General features: G+C 41.0%; 1 protein-coding gene across 10 annotated transcripts in view; it reads right to left on the bottom strand.

Annotated features, from left to right (window-relative positions):
* The window catches only part of LNX2 (ligand of numb-protein X 2), a 92,064-nt gene extending 71,835 nt beyond the window's left edge, over nucleotides 1-20,229 (bottom strand). Inside the window, exons 1-4 of one of the 10 annotated variants that reach the window (XM_064275316.1) lie at nucleotides 20,099-20,206; nucleotides 14,481-14,544; nucleotides 4,252-11,780; nucleotides 1,242-1,336 (exon numbers count right to left, since the gene is read on the bottom strand). The gene's annotated coding sequence lies outside the window, so the exon portion shown is untranslated. Of the gene's footprint in view, nucleotides 1-1,241; nucleotides 1,337-4,251; nucleotides 11,781-14,480; nucleotides 17,133-20,098 lie in introns of those variants that run through there. The other 9 variants (XM_064275318.1, XM_064275319.1, XM_064275320.1 and 6 more) reach the window with 9 other exon arrangements.
* Between the last annotated feature and the right edge of the window lie 254 nt (nucleotides 20,230-20,483).

Raw genomic sequence — 20,483 nt, 5'->3', positions numbered from 1 at the left:
AGAAGATAATGTGATCAAAGCTAATCTACGCATTCTTCCCTTCAAAGGTCTTTAAAATGCTGTAATTCATGAATAAGCTAACAAATCAAGATGTCCACATCAAAAACAATTTTATGAACCACTAAAAATGTACTATACCCAAGGCAAAGCTTTTTCTTCATTGCTTCATCTCTGTGTTTCAAAAAGGAACAAAATACAAGTATCATATTTATCTGCAAAGTTCCTTTATACCCTCACAATGATTGTTGTTGTCCTCAGGTGTTGTACAGTCTGCTCCAAATCATAGCAACCTTATACATAACAGAACGATGCAGTTATTGCTACATATAAGAAGCTTTTTGCAAGACTCGTATATAGTTTTTACCCATTCTATTTAAACCCATTAAAAGGTCCAGTGTGGTAACACATTTCTAAGAATCAATCTAACATACAGTTGTAATCACACCAGCACAGATAGACAAATTTGTGCTTTCTTCCACTGACTCCCGCTACCGCTGCTGAAGGGAAATCTGTTATCACGCTCTTTGTTTCTAAAAATGCACCACAACGTCAACTGATGAGTCATGAGTCACACTCCAAATTCTTATGTACCAAAAAAAGCAAGGCTCCAAAGTCTTACACATCAGTTGTAAAGACTGTCTAATCTGCTAAGCCACAAATCAAGACCTCTGTAGAAAGTGGCAGAGATGACAGACTTTCCAGGAGATGTAAGAAACCAAAATAAAAGTGCAAATCCCACAAGGACTGACAAAAATCGTTTTCCCTTTTCCTCCCTCCTGATCGCTGGCAGGGTTTTGTTTGTCTTACTTCAGAACATAGAAATATAAGTACTGTTGAGATATTGACAGGTACAAACTCAAGCTTGTACAAACTCCATTAACAAACTCTCAGTTTCATGAAAAGCCAAATAATCTGAGAAAAGATTTCCCAGATGCCTTGTTTCTCTTCTTAATCCCTTCCTACTGCTATTTAGCCATTTCACTGAGCGGGGACATCTTCAGGGGATGACAGGAAAGGGCAGAAAGCAAAGATGACAATTTATTTTTAGCAGTTACTAGTTAAAAGCTTTCCTAGTGAAGACCACAGACTAACAGCTAGCTGAAAGGGAATCTGGGAACCAGCTGGAGATTTTAGTTGCCAATATAATGGCCCATTTAGATCTGACCACATCATCTTGTCTTATTTTCTTCTAGCATTTGTCACTATCTGAAGTTTCCCTTTTCGTTAATGTATTTACCTACCTGTTTACTGTCTATCTCTCCTCCTGCCCTGCAGCATGTAAACTCCGTAAGAACAGGGATTCTTCTTGTCTTGCTTGTTGCTATAATCTCAACATCTACAACAGTGCCAGGCATATAACAGATATTCAATAAATATCCATTAGGGAAAAAAAAAAGATTTATAGTCATGTACCTAATTAGTTATCTTAGGACCTGCACAACCATAAAAATGCTCAAATTTGTCTTCACTTGGGACTATTCTTTACCGATAATTTATATGCTTATTAGCTTTGACCTTGCCTTGTCACAAGACTCTATGCTTAATTCTTACCATCTAAATATAACTGTATCAAAATATAGTAGTTGTAATGAAATTGTAACCTGACTGGCCTCAATTTCTGAGAAGAACGTCTATAAGTCATATCCCAAATATCTACAAAGCACAGAGGCAGATACTTACTGTAAATATTTGTTAAATAATCATTTTAAAAGAATTACAGCTGGTGAGATTATTAACAATTTTTATTTTATTTGTATATTTTAGGACTCCCTAAGTCTTCTACAGTCAAAAAGATATACAGTGTTATAAAAAAAGGAAACCACATGTACACTTATACCCTCATGTACTTGATAGTACATGCCACAAAGCAAATCAAATAGATGGACTGCTTGCTTCCCAAGAGTTAGGAAATAGAAAAATATTCCTTTAAATGGAGATTTGCTATTTTAACATTGAATTAAAAATATTTATTTTCAGAATATTAAGATTTATTTTCCAGAAAGATATCCTTCCATAAATTCTAACATACTTAGCAATTTCTTTGCTTTTTATTAGCAGAATAACTTTCTTTTTGAAAGGCTCAAATAACCAAAAGAAAAATTTTTTATAGAGACATAAAGAATACTATATTAGGAATATACAATTCAAGAGCTATTCAGTGGACTATTTTGCTTTTCTCCAGTACTAACTAGATTTACTATCTTTGGTAAACCTAAACTACAGAAGAACAAAAAAATCTGATCACATTTAGAAAGACTAAAATAAATACTTAGCAATTTTACAACAGGTAAACATTTTATAAGACAAAAAGTCATATAATATGTATTATGTGAAAGTTTACTTTGATGTTTAAAAGAATTCAGACTTTACCATCCTTCTGTATTCTGTGCAATGAATTCACTAAAAAATATTTTTAATCCTTTCTGTAAATAGCTATCAGTCCTCATTTAAAAAATGATATATCAGTCTTACAACATAAATCCTAAAAGGTTTCTCTGTATTACATTCCCTCAAAGGTAAAGATCATTTAAATGTCCTTACGAAATTATTCTATAAACCTGGAAAAATAGGACAGAGTTCCAGAAGATTTATTTCTATTTTTAACAAAATCTGAAATTACTCTACCAAGGTATCAATTAATATATCTCATCTATAATTTTTTTTTTTATAATGAAAGCACAAGGCCTAAAATTAGAGAAATTAATGAAGTTAATAAATGATATAGGAACTAACTGCTATGGATACTTTTGAAATCTATTAAATAGCCCTGACCAAATGGTCTGAAGAGGTATGCACAGTAGCTTTTGACCAAACGCTCTGCATACTTAATAGCAGAGGCACAGGGCGTAACCACATGCTTTCTGATTCCTGGCTTCTTCCCAGGCATTTTATATTTTAGCCTCAGCTAAACCATACACTATTGATTGTCTCCCTATTAGTGTCTCACAACTTTAAGAAATAAAAAGGACAGAGAAATTCAACTAAAACATATTACCAAGCACCACTAAGAGCTGTGTCCTAGATGACATCATTCCCACAAAATTAAAAAGTTTACGTATTTCAGATCTTTCCCTCTTATTCCCATAAACGAGCTCTCAGAAATATGTTCAAAATATTTTGCTATGCTTAAGTCTTTGATGTAAATCAAATGTTTACTCTTATATCTGTGATTTTAAATATTAGCAAAGTAATGTAAGAATTTGCTTTAACTTCAAACAGCACTTACGTGACGTTTAGGAAAAACTAGACTATGGAAGATGGCTAACATTCAGCATGATGAATACCTTAATTTAAAAAACCAGAGCTGATCTATTTGAAACGGATTCACAGTTAGGCATAATGATAAAAAATAAATCTAAATAGGTATTACTTTCCCATTTAGAGAGAAGCATAAGTTGTTTGCACTACCATTTACGTTGATTAAAATCTTTCTAAATCTAAAATACAAAAAAAAAAAAAAAAAAAGCCAAGTAAAAGCTTGCATGCAACTGTAACATACCCAACCATGAACAGAAGAGAATAAAGCAATGGAAGATCCAGAAGGATAAAGCAGTGGAATAGCAAAGATCCAAAAAGGTGACTTTCACTTTTAACCTACATCAGAGAACAACAGCCAGAGGGAAGAAACAAAATCCATCAAGGAGTTTCAAATCTTTATGTCAATGAGTATGAAATCAATACAAGGATTTATAGATAGTCAAGTAAATATATCAACTATGTTAAATTTAATCGTCTCCATGTCAACAGTGCTTAAGAGCTCAGCTGCTAATAACTAAAAGGCTGGCAGTTCAGCTCCACCGGCCACTCCTTGGAAACCCTACGGGGCAGTTCTACTCTGTCCCACAGGGTCGCTATGAGTTGCAATCGATTTGATAACAAAGAGTTTAATTTTTTGGTTTTCATGTCAACTGTGCCACACCTATATTTACTATAATGCTAGAAAAAAATACATCCTATGAATATTAAGCATTCTACTATGAAAATTTAATTTTTGGTTTAAAGGAATGAGAAATTATTCAAGTTTTCAGCAGCTTTCTCACTGTGCTCTACCCAAATAGTCACAACCATGTCTCATTGCTCAAGTTTTCTCTTATTTCTGGAAGTTTCCCAAGAGACTTTTTTCCTAATCAAAGACTGCTCTCATTTTCTCTCCACAGTCTCCACTTAAAGGAGCTTCGATAGCCCCCTTTCCAAGTATGTGCTCCCGTAATTCCTACTAAGTAACAGCAGGAGCTATGAGCCCAAACTCACCTCCTGGGACAAAATTATCTTGATCAAGAATAGACCTCTGATCCAAGCTGAGCCAATGGGATGATCCTACTGAGAGTATGGAGTTGGGACCCAGACTCGACTTCATTTCTGAGAGGTTCTTCAACTGGGAGGTTATACAAAGGTTACGTAGTCATGTCTTCAAGCCTGAGCTCGAGAAACAGAGCTGGTCTGAAAACAGCAGAGTAGGGCACACAGAGAGAAGCAGATAGACACCTGCTTGCAGCCTCTGTGAAATTAATCTCAATGAAATTAATTTCTTGAAAAAAAGGCCATCAAAACTGACCTGAGAAGCAGAGAATCTAAACTAATAGCCATAAATGTAACTGAAACATTGTCCAAAAAATTAAAAAAAAAAAAAATGACCTTTCAAAAAAGGCACCGATAAGAAAATCCGTCCATACTTTCACGAACAGACAACTGCAGAGCACACAAAGCTTCCAAGCTCATTTTATAAAGCTGACCAAGCCTGACGTAAGTCCTGACAAAATTACCGTTTAGCCTTACTATAGAAAATGCATGTTCAAAAAGAAAAACAAAACAAAACCCTAAAACAACAGAAAAACATACTAGCAAATAAAATCCAGGTGTACATTAAAAAGAAGGACAGTGAAAGAGCAGAGTTTATTCCAGGAATTCAAAGATGCACAATATTAGGAAATCTATTAATATGACCCATATTACATTAACACCCAAGAGGAAACATACTATCACGATACATTTCCATAAATGCTAAAAAGTCATTAGATATTCTTTATCACGTTGGGAAGTACCTATTACTATCTTAATAGAATTTCATAAGGATTAGTCATTCAATTTTAATCTTGAACCAGTAGTATTTTTATAAAATCAGAAATAAAACAAAGCTGTTGAATATTCCCATTATTATTTAACCTTGTTATAAAAGTTATAGCCTGTGCAATAGAAAGATCTAAGAGATAAAATCATAAAAAGGGAAGAAATTTAAAAGTCCTATGATTATCCTCTTTAAGAGAATCTACTAAAAACTCACAGAACTAATAATTCATGGGGACAGCCATTACAACATCCATCTCAAACTTTCAATTTTCCCTGGATACCATTACCAATATTTTAGCTCAAAAACTTCCTTAGCTATGGTGCTTGAGCTGGCATAAGGGTATGGGGATAGAGGAAATCAAGGAGGACTTTCTGGAGGAGATGGAAACTGAGGCAAAAAGTTTATATAATTACTGTTAGCACTGAGGATGTTCTCAAAATGTACAGTCTGCAAATAAAAAAGCCCTAAAATAAAACAGTGTTAGTGATTGAGAAGAAGGGATGGATTCAAGACTGGAATTGGCTAAGGAAGAAAAGCACGAGAAGGGGTAGTCAAAGAGAAAGAAAGCCAGGAGTAATGCGTCGTGGAAACCAGGGGAAAGGAAGTTTTATAAAGAAGGTCAACAGTGCCAAAGGCAATGAAGAGATTCAGTAAGAGTGACAAAAAGGGCCCCGCTGAATATGGCAATTAGATCACTTAGCCTGGAAGGAGGGAGAGAGGGTGGGGAAGCTAGACTGTCCATCAGTATGGAATAAATGAGCCCTGGTGGCTACTGGTTAAGAACTAACCAAAAGGTTGGCAGTTCGAATCCACCAGGTGTTCCTTAGAAACTCTATGGGGCAGTTTTACTCTGTCTTATATGGTCACTGTGAGTCAGAACCGACTGGACAGCAACAGGTTTGGCTTTTTTTTTTTTTTTGGTGCCACAGTGGTTAAGCACTTGGCTACTAACCCAAAGGTAGAAAGTTCAAACCTACTAGCAGCTCTGCTGGAGAAAAGATGTGGCGGTCAGCTTCCACAAAGATTAGAGCCTTGGAAACCCTACGGGGCAGTTCAACTCTGTCCTACAGGGTCACTATGAGTCAGAATTGACTCAACGGCAACAGGTTTTGGTTTTCTTTTCCCCTGGTTAAGCTGTTAACTGAAAGGTTGGCGGTTTAAACCCACCCAGTGGCTCCAGAGTAGAAAGACCAGGCAATCGGGTCCAGTAAAGATTTATAGCCTAGAAAACCCTATGGGGGTAGTTCTACTAATTAATGTAAGATGAAGAAGTAGAAACAGCAAAGTGTAGACAAATGGTCCTTAGGGTTTTTGAATTTTGCTTGTTCATCAAATCCAAAATACATTTGAGAACACATGGTTACCAACTTTTAATTCTGCTAAAACCAAAAACAAAACAAAGAACTAAAAACCAGAGGAAAAATGACCATTTCTCTTCTGCATCACTCCATGAGGCCATTTAATTTCAGAAAAACAAAAACAAACAAACAAAAAAATGGTACTTTTTAAGAAAGAATTATTGGCCAAGAAAAAGAATACGGTTTTGTAAGATGTCATTGAAGAAAACTTACAAAATAAAATTTTGTTACTGTATTACAGTATATATCATTTATGAACACTTGAAGAACAAAATATAGAAATCTTTATTGCCAGCGTAAGATGAAGTGGTGCTAGAATGTAGAATGTTCTCCTAAGATGTGGATTCACTGTAAAAGTTGGGAACAAATTCAACGCTGTCTTACTCAATTCAGAATATTCTGGGCACACTGAGAGCAGGGCCCAGCAAGTCTCCATCCTGTGAGCAGCTTCTCCTAGCAGGGACGGTAAGAAAGCCCTCCTAGTGGTGGCCTACACTGGAGGCTGCAAGGCTTGCTGCTGGCCTGGAACCAAGCAAGCAAGAAGTTGAGCGGGATGCCCCAGGGGGTCTGTGACAGAGCCAAAGTTTAGGAATTCTTCATCATTAGAATCAGCAGGTTTAGGGTGGGGCTTTAGATCTACTATTTTTAAAAGCTCTCCAGGTAATTCTGAGGCTGAGTCAGATTGGAAACCATTGGTGTGTCCTATTTTTCCAGAAGCTTAGTTAAAAAGGACAGGAACAAAAACAAACCAAATCACATGTAACTAGAGGGGAGCTGGGGCGGGGGGGGCGGTCAATGGAGCTTTGTTTGCTTTGTAAGGTTAAAGATCAGAGCATATTTATAGGCAGATGTGATTCAGCCAGCAGAGAAAGAGATTAAACATAGAAGAGAGGGGAGTTAACTGATGAAGCCACATCCTGAAAGACTTCCACAGATGGGATCAAGAGTACACTGCCCACAAAGTTAGTATTCAACAGATCTGAGACTCACATAGATAAGGTAGGAAGGCGTGGGGCAGAAATTTGAGAGAAACAACACCAGGTCATCTCAAATTTCTCTACCAAGTGACCAGACTATTCGTGGACTACAGGAAAGGTGGGAAGGAACCCTAATAGCGAACAGTTTAGCACTTGGCTCATAACCAAAAGGTTAGCAGTGGTTCAAACCCACTGGAGCTCAAAGCTCTCCTGGAGAAAGACCTGGCAATCTGCTTCCATAAAAATTAAAAGCCCGCTGCCATCAAGTCGATTCTGACTCGCAGTGAAGGACATCATGCTCGGTAGAGTAGAAGTCAGCAAAAAAGAGGACGACTCCCAGTGAGATGGATTGACAGTGGCTGCAACAACAGGCTCCACCATAACGACTGTGAGGATGGTACAGGACTGGGCAGTGTTTTGTTTCATTATATATAGGGTTGCTATGAGTTGGAACCGACTCAACAGCACCTAAAAACAATCTTTATGGAAGCAAGCAGACTGCCAGCTGGTGGGTTCAAACCCCCGACCTTCCAGTTAGCAACTGAGCTCTTAACCACTGTGCCACCAGGGCTCCCTCCATAATGGTTATAGCCTAGGAAACCCCATGGGGCAGTTCTGCTCTGTCACACTGGGTGGGTCATCACACTGGGTGGTTCGCTATGAGTGGGAATTGACTCTAGGGCACCTAACAACCACAACAGGAGTGGTGGGGTTGGATAAAAGGGTTTGTAAATGATGAAGGTTTGGAATAATCCCTGAAGGATGAAGAACAAAATCCTTATTAAGAACAAGGCCCCTGCTATCTCTCTGGTGTCAGCCCTTGCCACTCTCTCCAGCTCTCTCCATACCCACCTTCTCATCCTCCCTTCAAGCGCTTTCTGGCTCAGACTGCTTCCTCAGATTAGGATGCTTCCCCCTTTCTTTGCCTGTGTGATGTCTACTCATACAGATACGTCAGGGAAGTCTTTACCGACACCCCGCTCCCCCACAGACTGGGTCAGCTCCTCTTGTTATACGGACGCCATACGCTAGTGCGGTCCATCAGAAATATAACGGGAGCCACACGTGCCATTTAAATGTTCTAGTAGCCACATCTGGAAACCCCGGTGGCACAGTGGTTAAGAGCTACGGCTGCTAACCAGTGGGTCGGCAGTTCGAATCCACCAGGTGCACCTTAGAAACTCTATGGGGCAGTTCTACTCTGTCCTATATGGTCGCTATGAGTCGGAATCAACTAGACAGCAACGGGTTTGGTGTTTTGGTTTTTAGGAGCCACATTTAAAAATAAAAGGAAACAGGTTAATATTTTAATTAACCCACATATCCAAATTATCAATATGAAAATTACTAATGAAATATTTTACTTTTTTTTGTACTAAGTCTTCAAAATGTGGTGTGTATTTTACACATCTCAATTCAGACCAGCCTCGTTTCAAGAGCTCAAAAGCCACATGTGGCAAGTGGCTGCCGATGCTATTTCTTCAAAGCACTTGTATCATAATTTGTAACTGTGCAGTGTGTGCTATCATTTGATGAATGTCTATCCCCTCTAGATTGTAAGCTCTATAAGGATGCCGCTACTAGCTCAGCGTCAGAGCATTCAGTAGGGGCCAAATAAACACTTACTAATTTTTTTTTTAATTGACTGAGGTGGATGAAGTGGGGGAAGGCGTGAGAAACAATCATGGGCATCGAGGGCCTGGCCAGTGAACAGTGTTACCAAAGCAGCAGAGCAGCACAGAACAGACGCAGAGCTCATCGGAACTCAGGCTTTGTCTGGCAGGTGGAATGCAAAGCAAACGTAAACCCAAGAGAGCTACGTGTGCTAGTGAAAGCATCCTTCAGGTGTATAACCACGGGTTCCAAACTGAACAGGGAAGACTGTGAGGCCAACAGGGAATGGGAGGTGGAGAGACTGAAGGGCTGTCTCTGTAGGAAAAGCCATTGCCATAAAGTTGATTCTGACTCATAGCAACCCTACGGGACAGAGCAGAACTGCCCCAGAGGGTTTCCTAGGCTGTAATCCTTACAGGAGCAGATCACCAGGTCTTTCTCCCACAGACCTCTGGTGGGTTCGAACCGCCAACCTGTCCATTAGCAGCCAAGTGCTTAACCGCTGTGCCACCAGGGCGCCTCTCTGTGAGAGACCTGGAAGGATAGGGGACTGTCATCAGGGAATATTATGTATAAGATCAAGATTTCTAATGCGGAGAATTGTGGGAAATGATAAAGTGCAAAAAGAATATTAAAATAGAGTGGAAGTGAAGGTCACTGAAGTTGAGGACCAAGGAACTAGAAAGTCTAGGGCACTCATCATCCTGCCTCGAATGAGTGAACTCCCAAACTGGGTGTCTTTTGAGATTTCAAGTCTTAAAAGGGCAAAGACAATCTCTTGTCTTCTACCCAGCCCAGTGTTCATCATCTCATGTACTATGCTTAAGTACCTGTTGAACAACATTAAAGTCAAAATTTAAACAATAAAATCATGTGCGAGAAGAAAAATGCGATAGTCACAATAAAATAAGAAATAAGATATAAGTGGAGGCTCCAATTTATTTGTTCAATAATTGCTTAAGTGGTTTAACTGAACAGTATCCAGAATTCTGACGGGTTAATTTTTAAGTTTAACTTAAAACTAGCAGCAAAAATCCCAAGGTTTTTTTTTTTTTTTTTTGGCAGGAGGATGGTAAATATTTCCTGAGCTTACTTTACTTTTATCTATAAAACAAAGTAATAGCCAACAGAGCCTTTGGAAACTTTATTATAAAGCATACCTTATTCTATGGAAGATATAGGTCCTCAAAACTTGGTTATGAACATTTTTTACTGTGGCCCCTATTACACACTTCAGGGCAATTTGCTGTGTAAAAGAACTTTAAGATTACCTTTTCAACTAAAACAAAATTTAAAATCTCATGTTTTATATTTGAATGTGGTATGCTTTTAAGTGGACACATAATAATTGTTTATAGAATGGTACTTGTCTATTGCTTATTTCCTGCATTTGTTTCTATTTCTCATTTCTCCTACTTGAACCATTTTTTTGTTAAAAAAAAAAAAAATCATTTTCTCCCACATAATGTCTCCACTGAGGGATGCTGATTATTAGAAGTGATATTCCTAAATCTCGAGGCTAAAAAGTATAAAGTGTGCTTACATCCTATCTTTCCACAACACTTCTGCATTCTTATCAAAACTTCAGAGACTTGAGGGATATCTAGGTCAACTGACATAATAGTTCATAAAGACAGTGTTCTGCGTCCTACTTTGGTGAGTAGCGTCTGGGGTCTTGGAAGCTTGCAAGGGGTCATCTAAGATACTACTATTTGTCTCTTTCTGTCCTGAGCAAAGGAGTGTGAAGAAAACCAAAGACTCAAGGAAACAATTAGTCCAAAGGACAAATGGACCACAGGAACCACAGCCTCCACTAGCCTCAGACCAGAAGAACTAGTTGGTGCCCAGGTACCACTACCAACTGCTCTGACCAGGGTCACAATAGAAGGTCCTGGTTAGACTGGAGAAAAAAATGAAGAACAATTCAAATTTATAAAAAAAAGGACCAGATTTACTGGTCTGAGACACTGCAGGAACCCCGGAGACTACGACCCTTAAACACCCTTAAACTGAAGCTACTCCCAGAGATCACTTTTCAGCCACATAATAGACAGGTCTATAAAATAACAATAACACGCATGAGGAAATCATCTACATGAGACCAAAAGGGTAACATCTGCCCAAAAGCAAAGATGAGAAGGGAGGAAGGGGCAGGAAAACTGGGCAAACGGAAATGGGGAACTGAGGGTGGTAATGTGGAGAGTGCTGACACATTGTAGGGATTGTAACCAATATCACGGAACAATTTGCATATAAACTGTCGAATGAAAAGCTAATTTGCTCTGTAAACCTTTGCCTATAGCACACACACACACACAAAACCCCATAATAACAGAAAACCTCAGCAACTCTGCTATTAACCAAGATAGGACAAATTTATGATGAAGCTGTTAGTTCACCTCTGAACAAAGCAAGCAATATCCCTATATAAGTCTGTTTCACCCTACCACATCCCACAAAACTTGCAGTAAAATGTGGAAAAGAAATTATGCAAATAATTACAGCAGTTGGCACTAAAATAGCTCAATCATGTTGTTGCCAAGTACCAGCAAGTTCATGGGTTTTCTAGGCTGTAATCTTCACGGGAGCAGACTGCCTTTCTCCCCTGGAGCCGTTGGGTAGGTTCGAACCATGAATCCCTTGGTTAGCAGTCAAGTCCTTAACCATTTGCACTACCAGGCCTCCTTAGTTGAATCACAGTAGCCATCAATTCTGTATTATACAGGCATTCCTCGGAGATACCGCGAGTTCGGTTTCAGACCACTGCAATAAAGCGAATATCACAATAAACCAAATATCGCAATAAAGCGAATATCGCAATAAAGCTAGCTGCACAAATTTTTTTGGTTTCCCAGTGCATAGAAAAGTTATATTCACACTACACTGTAGTCTATTAAGCATGCAATAGCGTTATATCTAAAAAACTATGCACATACCTTAATTACAAAATACCTTATTGCTAAAAAATGCTAACCATCATTTGAGCTTTCAGCAAGTTGTAAACTTTTTGCCGGTAGAGGATCTTGCCTCTATGTTGATGGCTGCTAACAGATCAGGGTGGTGGTTGCCATGGTTCTGGCAATTCCTTAAGGTAAGTCAACAAACGAAGTCTGCCCCATCAACTGACTCTTCCTTTCACGGAAGATTTTTCTGTAGCATGCGATGCCATTTCATAGCATTTTACCCCACAGTAGAACTTCTTTGAAAATTAGAGTCGATCTTCTTAAATCCTGCTACTGCTTTGTCAACTAAGTTTATGTAATATTCTAAATCCTCTGTTGTCATTTCAACGATGTTCACTGCATCTTCACCAGGAGCAGATTCCATCTCAAGAAGCCATTTTCTTTGCTTTTTCATAAGAAGCAACTCCTCATCCACTAAACTTTTATTATGAGATTGCAACAACTCAGTCCCGTCTTCTGGCTCCACTTCTATTTCTAGTTCTCTTGCTTTTTTTTTGGCCACACCTGCAGTTACTTCCTCCCCTGAAGTCTTGAAGCCTTCAATGTCATCCATGAGAGTTGGAATCAACTTCTTCCAAATTCCTCTTAATGTTGATATTTTGACTTCCTCCCATGAATCACAAATGTTCTTAATGGCATCTAGAATGGTGAATCCTTTCCAGAAGGTTATCAATTTACTTTGCCCAGATCCATCAGAGGAATCACTATCTATGGCAGTTAGAGCCTTATGACATGTATCTCTTAAATAATAAGACTTGAAAGTTGAAATTACTCCTTGATTCACGGCCTGCAGAATGGATGTTGTGTTAGCAAGCATGAAAACATTAATCTCTTTATACATCTCATTAGAGTTTTTGGGTGACCAGGTACATTGTCAATGAGCTGTAATATTCTGAATCTTTTTTTTCTGAGCCGTAGGTCTCAATAGTGGGCTTAAAATATTCAGTAAATCAAGCTGTAAACAGACGTGCTGTCATCCAGGCTTTGTTGTTCCATTTATAGAGCACAGGCAGAGTAGATTTAGCATAATTCTTAAGGGCCCTTGGGTTTTTGAAATGGTAAATGAGCTCCAGCTTCAACTTAAAGTCACCAGCTGTATCAGCCCCTGACAAGACAGACAGCCTGCCCTTTGGAATTTTGAAGCCAGGCATTGACTTCTCCTTTTTAGCTATGAAAGTCCTAGGTGGCATCTTCTTCCAATAGAAGGCTGCTTCGCCTACACTGAAAATCTGTTTAGCGCAGCCACCTTCATCAGTTATCTTCGCTGGATCTTCTGGATAACTTGCTGTAGCTTCTACATTAGCAACTGGTGCCTCACCTTGTACTTTTATGTTATGAACTAACTAACCTCTGTTAGCTTCCAGCTTTTCTTCTACTGCTTCCTCACCTCTCTCAGCCTCCACAGAACTGAACAGAGTTAGGCCTTGCTCTGGATTAGCCTTTGGTTCAAGGGAACGTTATGGCTGGTTTAATCTTCTATCCAGACCACTAAAACCTTCTCCGTATCAGCAAGACGGCTGTCTCACTTTCTTACCATTCTTACGTTCACTGAAGTAGCGCTTTTAATTTCCTTCAAGAACTATTCCTTTGCATTCACAACTTGTCTGTTTGGCGCAAGAGGCCTAGCTTTTGGCCTAACTCGGCTTTTGACATGCCTTCCTTACTAAGCTTAATCATTTCTAGCTTTTGATTTAAAGTGAGAGACAAGTATGGCCCCCGGACACCCTTTTAGCTCAGTAATGAAGTCACTCCTGAGGTTCACCCTTCAGCCAAAGATTCGACAGGCCCATAAAACAAAATGAGACTAAAGGGGCACACCAGCCCAGCGGCAAGGACTAAAAGGCAGGAGGGGACAGAAAAGCTGGTAATTTGGAACCCAAAGTGGAGAAGGGAGAGTGTTCACAAGTCATGGGGTTGTTAACCAAGGTCATACAACAGTATGTGTACTAACTGTTTAATGAGAAGCTAGTTTGTTCTGTAAACCTTCATTTAAAGTACAATAAAATAATAAATAAATAAATTTCCCCATGGGGGGTAAAAAAAGTGAGAGATGGGGTACTCTTCCTTTCACTTGGACACTTAGGGGACATTTTAGGGTTATTAATTGGCCTAATTTCAATATTGTCGTGTCTTGGGGAATACGGAGGCCTGAAGAGAGGGAGAGAGACAGGTGAACAGCTGGTCAGTGGTGCAGTTAGAACAACAGTTATCTATTAAGTTTGCTGTCTTATATGCATGCGGATCGTGGCACCCCAAAACAATTACAATAGCCACATCAAGCATCACTGATCACAGATCACTGGAATAGATATAATAATAATTAAAAAGTTTGAAATATTGTGAGAATTATCAAAATGTGAGGAACACGAGGTGAACATATGCCATGAGAAAAATAGTGCTGACAGACTTGCTCAACAAAGGGTTGCCACAAAACTTCAGTTTGTAAAAAACACTGTATCTGTGAAAGCAATAAAGCCAAGTGCAAGAAAATGAGGCATACCTGTAATGCCTTTTGTTTTCCCTTTGACCAATGATGGTTCCAAAGAACTGAAGAAGTCTATGGGCTAGGACAGATCAAAAGCAACGGATCAAATTCGTTTATTCACATATACATTAATATTTATTGTTTTACATACTTGGAGATTTTGCAATGAACAAAACAGATACATGTCCTGCCCTCTCCCTCTTTTTAATTTTATTGTGCTTTAGGCGAAAGTTGGAAACCCCGGTGGCGTAGTGCTTAAGTGCTATGGCTGCTAACCAAAGGGTCCACAGTTCAAATCCGCCAGGCACTCCTTGGAAACTCTATAGGGCAGTTCTACTCCGTCCTATAGGGTCACTATGAGTCGGAATTGACTCGATGGCATTAGGTTTGGTTTGGGTTTTGGAGGCGAAAGTTTAGCCCTGGTGGTGCAGTGGTTAAGAGCTAAGCTGATAACCAAAAGGTCAGCAATTCAAACCCACCAGCCACTCCTTAGAAACCCTATGGGGCAGTTCTACTCTGTCCTCTATGGGCACTATGAGTTGGTATCGACTCAGCAGCAATGGGTTTGGTTTTGGGGTTTTTAGGTGAAAGTTTATGGTGCAAATTAGTTTCTCATTCAAAAATTTATACACAAATGTTTTGTGACACTGGTTGTAATTCCCACAATGTGTAAGCACGCTCTCCCTTTTCGCTCCATGTTTCCTGTATCCATTTGTCTAGTTTTCCTGTCTCTTCCTGCCTTCTTGTTTTTGCTTTGGGGAAGGTGTTACCCATTTGGTCTCCTATACTTGATTGAACTAAGAAGCATGTTTCTTAAATGTGTTTTTGTTTTATAGGCCTGTTTAATTTTTGGTTGAAAGGTGGACTTCAGGAGTGGCTTCAGTTCTGAGTTAGCAGGGTGTCTAGGGGCTATAGTTTCAGGGTGTTTCCTGCTCTCTTGTAGCATACATTCTAAAGGACAGAACCTACAATAACTGTCTCTGTAAAAGGATACCAACTAGAAGACTTAATTTACTAATGTGATGTGTTATCGTGGAGCAGTCTTGGTGGTGCAGTGGTTAAGCACTTGGCTGCTAACTGAAAAGTCAGCAGTTCAAACTCACCGGCATGAGCATTTTTTAAAATCCCTTTTAATAGCTTCTCATTAGGCTAATTCACAAAATATCCACTTCTTCCAAATTCAACCAACCAAAAAACTTATATAACCATAGATTTTTCTACTGTTTCATACTTTCTGAGGAAAAGAAACATATGACAGGAAGGCTAAAAGGGATTTATTTTTAAAAACTTCCAGGCCATGGCCAAATATCCTACAACTATAATTCTACATCAAAGATATTTTTTTCTTTTTACAACCAGCCCTGCTTCTAGAAACCTTGTTGGATTTGGATATAGGAAGGTGGGCCTGAAGTAAAGTTTGGTTACACAAACAGGAAAAAGTTAAATGGCTCGACATGGATTGAAATATGTTCCTCCCCAAAATGTGTGTATTAACTTGGTTAGGCCATGATTATCAGTATCATCTGTGGTTATCCTCCATTTTGTGATTGTAATTTTATGTTCAGAAGATTAGGGTGGGATTGTAACACCACCCTTACTCAGGTCACCTCCCTGATCCAATGTAAAGGGAGTTTCCCTGGCGTGTGGCCCGTACCACCTTTCCTCTCTCAAGAGATAAAAGGAAAGGGAAGCAGGCAGAGAGCTGGGGACCTCACCACCAAGAAAGCAGTGTCCGGAGCAGAGCACGTCCTTTGGACCTGAGGTTCCTGTGGTGAGATGCTCCTGGGCCAGGGAAGACTGATGACAAGGACCTTCCTCCAGAGCCATCAGAGAGGGAAAGGCTTCCCCTGGAGCCCGTGCCCTGAATTCAAACTTCTAGCCTATTGAACTGTGAGAGAATAAACTTCTCTTTGTTAAAGCCATCCACTGTGGTATTTCTGCCATAGCCGCACTAGATAACTAAGACACCACTACATAATAAAAAGTACTTGGATTCTAGAGGCAATCAGAAAGAGGGGCAAAGAAGGAAAGAAAGTGGTGGGGGAAAGAGCCAGATTTCAGAGCCTGGAGTTCCTGTCATCAGTGGTAGAAACGTATTTTAAGGGTAGAGATGCCTAATACTCAATGATCAACACAAGCATTGTTACAGTATAAATCCCTCTTCTTCCCCCAAATCTCCAATAAAGCTTACCCCACCCACAAAGGCTTTATGTAAGAAAATATATTTCTTCCTATTTTTTCAAAGCTCCTGTTGGACACCTCTATCCAACAACTACATCGTGGACATCTCAGCTATCCATTAGTACCTCATCGGGTTGGTCCAAAACCGAATAATTATCTTCTCTTCCCCAACTCTACCATCAATTGTTTTTAGCTGCTCCTTCTCATATGCTACAATGTTCCACTAGCTTATTAATGTCATCATCACTAAAGGAACAACTAATATTTATCTGGCACTTAGAGTATACTAGGCTCTCTGCCAAGGGCATTTCATGCGTAATTTCATTTGATCTTCAAACCCTACTAGTCAGGCACTAGGCTCATTTCCTAACTATTAGGAAACCAAAGCTCTGGATAGCAACTCTGGTGATGATTGCGGAAGTGAAATTCGAACACTGTTTTGAATCTATAGCCAGCTCAACCAGTACACTCCAGTGCGTCGAGACAAAAAAAAAAAAAAAACAACCAAGGAATCACCCTTCTCTCATTAATCATATCTAGTTGGGTTTGAGTCACTTACCAAGTATAGTCAAGCATACCTTCTCAATGCCACTCCCACTGTCTTCATACAGAATAATAACTATGGGGCTCAGTGGTTAAGAGTTAAGCTGCTAAACAAAAAGTCGGCAGTTCAAAGCCACCAGCTGCTCCTTGGATACTCTATGGGGCAGTTCTAGTCTGTCCTATAGGGTCGCTGTGAGTCGAAATCGACTCGATGGCAACAGGTTTACTATGTGCTAAGCCCAATTTAAATCCGGGCCATTTGGGTCCAGAATGAGGAGCTCTGAGGCTGGAACTTCCTATAACAGCCTCCTACTGTGCTTTCTATGTCCCATCCAGATCCTCACCATCCTCTAGGCTGTGGCAGAGATACAGGAATGCCCCACTTTTCTAAAGTTCGCTTTATGCCAGTTTGCTTTTATGAAAGACCTACTTTAGTACCTGTTTTCGCTAACCGAAAGAAATCAGAAGAGGATTTTCGCTTTCATGAAAAAAAAAAAAAGGCAAAAAGCAGAAATAGCTTTCGGTGTTTGTTTTGCAGCAAACCCTTATAGAGGTAGCGTGTATTCTGAGCAGTGAGAGTGGCGTCACCAACTCCTTCCCTGGGAACTACACTCAGCATCAAGTAGCCATAGCCAGGTTACAGGGGCTTCTACCATCACCACCACCACCTCTCAGCCTTCCGGTATGCTCACTGTCTTCCCGATTCTGCTAAGTGAAACTACACCATACATTATTTCTACTTTATACAGGCAGTGTACTTGTCATATCATTCCTGCTTTTACTACATGTTAGTGTTATTTTAGGCTTTATATGTTATTTGGTATGATTTGGTAGGTTATTTTTTGGGTCTGGGAATGTGCAAAAAAATTTCCATAGAAGTTAAAGGTAATTGCTTCTTTGCTTTATGCCATTTTAGCTTACAAAAGGTTTCACAGGAACACTCTTCTTTGGAATAGCAGGGAAAACCTGTATCTTTCTGGGTATGGAAATGTTATCATGACACTGTCCAAATTAACATTAGCAGCTCTGTATCACTGACTGAATAAAGTCCAAATTTTTTAATTTGGTTTACAAAATGCTTCATGTTTCTGTTAAAATCAGTTTACGAAGTATTTGACCGCCCACTGTGAGCAATGCAAAGTGCTAACTGCTCCAAAAAGAGTAACGTACCAGCCAGGGGCTACTACCTCAAACCAGACACTGTTCTTCAGCCAGACTGACCATATGCAGGCTTCATATAGCAACACCCCAAAGATACAAGTATTTGCAAGTGGCATATATGTTAGTTCCTCTGCCTAGAATATAGTTGGCAAAATCCTAACCCAACCAGACAGAATTTGCTCCCTCTTCTGAGTTTCTGCACCACTATGTTCAAATTACCTTCAGATAACTAATAGAACACTGGTCTGTATCAGCTTCCAAATGAGACTGTGAGCAACTCCAGGGCAAGGCTGCCCCTGGCCATCAACGCGTGGCATGCAGTAGTATGCCATCCTTTGATAACTGAAGAAAGAATGAAAAATTTCTAACTTGATGAGAAAAGGAGAGGAATGAGATACAAAATTAGGAATGTGAGCACATCAGTGGGCTGAATTACAAATGGGTTATTCTACTTTGGTTCAGATTTGGCCTACATTTGACCCCTCTGGGAAAATGCACATTTGTGACTTGGACCAACTAAAAAGGCAAAACGTTGTTATTCATGGCTCAACAAAGCTCTGACAAACCAAAGAAGATACCAGATTCCCCTCTTCCTTCTTTACTTGCCAAAGTACATTTTCCAAAGTGGGGGAGGAATGAGGGTTGGAATCAAATCTACCAAAATAAATAAAATTGATCTACTGAGATCCAGCTCCATCAGCACTTAGTCACAGCACATGCAAGAGACAAATGAAAATCTATCCTGGGACGAAGGCCAATTTACATTAAGTACTATTGATGCAAGAATACGGAATTCTTAAAGTGAAGGCAGTGCCAATAATACATAGTTCCCAACTGTTTCCCCCTGCAGAACTGCCACTGCACTTGATCTCACCTCGTCTCTGATCTGTGATTTCAAAAGAATAACCTACACAGTGAAGCCCCATACAGGAACTGACTTTAGCTCCTGGAAGATGTGAACATCAGGATGTACAACCTTTAATACAAACTGAAACACCATAAGAAACCCTACATAGAGGTCAAAAGTCCTTGGCTTAAAACGTGGAAAAAAGCTTCGAAAAATGAGTGGTGTATTTCCTAAACCGTGCTTTGCACGCAGCTGCTTCCAAATCAAGATCTGTACTTTGAAATTCCCACCTCGAAGATGGCAAATCGCTCTCCCACCCCCTGCAGCCTAAACCGAAAGGTAAGAAGAGAACAGGCAACAGGCTGGGACAGGGGTATGCGCTCTCCCTGTCTCTCCCTTTGCAGGGGAACCAGATCGGATGCGAAGGCAGCTCGTACCACTCTCATCCTCCCCTATAGCACAGGTACGGGAAATAAAAAGCTCACCCCCACCTCTCCCCTCCCTTAAAAAAGCAAACGACGCCGAGATCAGTAACGCAGCGGCCGAAACCACCCAAGGGGACCAGCCCGGGGCCGCCCGCCGCTCCAGCCGGCACCGCCGCAGGGCATTCGGGCTTCCGTCCCGGACGAGCGCGGCCGGCCCCCACGCCGGGTCCGCTCGAGGGGCCGGCAAGTGCGGCCCAGGTCCCCTCCGCTGCCGGGCGAGGGAGGGAGCAGACCCGCGGAGGGCGCGGCTCCACCAGGCAGCCAGAGCGCCGCCGGCGAGGGGCGCGCCGGGAGGGGAGGCTGGGCGCCGTTCCCGGTGCGGCGGCTCCCGCAGCTCCCTGCACGCGAGCCTCCCGCCCGCGCCAAGCGCGCTGGCACCTGAGAGAGCGGACGCGGCGGCGGGCAAAGTTACTCACTGGGAAGCACGGCTGTCCGGCGCGCTCAGCTCCCGGCGCCTCAGCCCCGCGCTGGCTCCCGCTGTCCGCAGCCCGCGGAAGGAGCGGGAAGCGAGCCCGGCGCCGCTTCGCCGGGAATCGCCGCCGTGGCCGCTGCCTCCAGCCGCCGCCGCGGATTTCCTGGCAAGAACCAAACTCTGGCCAAGACTTCACTTCTCAACCGCCCCTGCTGTCTTCCCGGGGGCGAGCGCCGGGGCCGAATCGCCCAACCTGACACGCACCGGGGCCAATCCACGGCCGCCCAGGGCGGGGAAGGGGCGGGCCAGACGGCGGCTCCACCTATCCGAGTGCGCCGGGGGCGGGTCAGGAAGGGGCCGTCACTCACGGGTTAGAGTGAGCCCGCTCG

This window comes from Loxodonta africana, chromosome 23, assembly GCF_030014295.1.
Source record: "Loxodonta africana isolate mLoxAfr1 chromosome 23, mLoxAfr1.hap2, whole genome shotgun sequence".
Lineage (NCBI taxonomy): Eukaryota > Metazoa > Chordata > Mammalia > Proboscidea > Elephantidae > Loxodonta > Loxodonta africana.
Note: the sequence above shows the minus strand (reverse complement) of the source record. Positions and strands in the feature narration are given on the sequence as shown.